The sequence below is a fragment of the Chrysochloris asiatica genome, unplaced genomic scaffold (genome assembly GCF_000296735.1).
Source record: "Chrysochloris asiatica unplaced genomic scaffold, ChrAsi1.0 scaffold00213, whole genome shotgun sequence".
Lineage (NCBI taxonomy): Eukaryota > Metazoa > Chordata > Mammalia > Afrosoricida > Chrysochloridae > Chrysochloris > Chrysochloris asiatica.
The window spans coordinates 534,219-536,080 of record NW_006408731.1 but is presented as its reverse complement, the minus strand read 5'-3'; positions in this window follow the sequence as shown (position 1 = coordinate 536,080).

The window sequence follows — 1,862 nt, the reverse complement described above, 5'->3', positions numbered from 1 at the left end:
TAATATAAATGTTGCCCTTTTGATTTTGAATGATGGACCATTCCATGGTGAGCATACCTTACTATTGATGTTGTCCCCACTATATACCTATCTTACCGTTTGGCTGAAAACTAGGCCAAGAGAGTGAGATCCTTTCCAGACCTGAAGTACGGTTGAAGGCCATAATCTCAAGTTACTTCAGTCTCTTTCTGACTAGTAAGCCCAGTCTTTTTCTTTCTTTATATTTTTGAGTTTTGTTCCACATTTTCTACCACTTTATCCAGGACCTTCTAGTGTGATATCTATCAAAGTAGTTGGTAGTGGTGGCCAGGCACCATCTAGTTCTTCTGGTCTCAGAGTCATAGAGACTGATGCTCACACATTCCATTAGTCCATTGGAAGAATTGATTCCAAATATCTTTTCACTAGACCAACTGTCTGTCCATTTGTTGTCCTGTGGTGACTTGTGTGTTGCTGTGATGCTGGAAGCTATACCACCAGTATTTTGAATACAAGCAGGGTCACCCATAGTGGACAGGTATCAGCAGAGCTTCCAAATTAAGAGACAGGTCAAAAGAGAGGCAGACCACTTCTGAATGGTTAGGTACTGAAAACCATATGAATAGCATCAGAACACTGATACAGTGCCAGAAGATGAGCCCCTTAGGTTAGAAGGTGCTCAAAATACTACTGAAGAAAAGCTGCCTCTCAAAGTAGAATTGGTCTTAATAACGTGGATGGAGCAAAGTTTTAGGGAATCTTCATTTGCTGATGAGGAACAACTCAAAATGAGAAGAAACAGCTGCAATTATCCATTAATAATTGGAACCTGCAGTTAGGAGGAGGATCAAGGGTGATTTCTGCTGGTTCCTTCTGAATTCTTTTAGCACTAGTGGATAACTTAGCAGTGGTTTTGCTAGATAGTTTACTTCTGCTGGTTGGCAGAAGGTTTTCTTCTCGTTCTTCAGGCTCTGGAGCTGGTGTCTGGCTGGTCTGTATCTGAACTCCCACTGCTGGTGTTGGGGCTCTCATCATCTGACCTCTGCCTATTACTGGACATCTTGGTGAAGTTATTTCTTGGGAAACTTGGCCCAGCCCGCTCACTTGCTGCTAAGGTGTGGGGGAGGGAGACAGAACAAAAATCCCTTCCTTAAGGAAATGGAGGCAGCTGGTGGGGTGGTTGGGGAAGAAGCCCAGGCGGCTCTGGCCTGGAGTGTGGAACATTGAAAATCAGAGGGAGCTGTGCAGTGCCAGGCTCTGGCAGGAGGGTGGTGCTGCCCAGCGCCTTTGATGAGGGGCGGAGGAAAGAGGGGAAGGGAAGTGGGAGCTCGGCTGGGCGAGGTCCCAAGCTCCCAGCAATGCAGGAGACCCTTGTGCTTTGTGGCATCCTGCCCCTGCCTGGCTCAGCTCCTTCTGGCTGTGCAGTCAGCAACTTCTGAGGCGAGCCTGACCCTTACTTTTTGCTCCTTCCATCTTCTTTTGATGTTTTCTTTATCATTCGATTTTTTTGCCACTGAATTTACGTGCCATAAGTTGATTCGGACTCATAGAGACCCTGTATAGGGTTTCCAAAGAGCAGCTGGTGGGTTTGAACCGCTTACCTTTCAGTGAGCTATAGAGTGCTTATCCTACAGAGCCACACCAGGTCTTATATACTTTTTGCCTAGGGAGTCAGTCCTTCAATAGTTTGATTTGAGGTTTGCATTTTTCTTTCAGTTCTTTCAGCTTGAGAAAATTTTTAGGAAAGAATGCTTTTGCATTAAGAATGTATTTTTAAGAGTTTTTTTTTTACAAGTTTTTTTGTTTGTTTAATACATCTGAAAAGAATGCATATACAAAGAATTGAGACATGAGAAAGCATTGGTTCAAAACTAATGAATCTA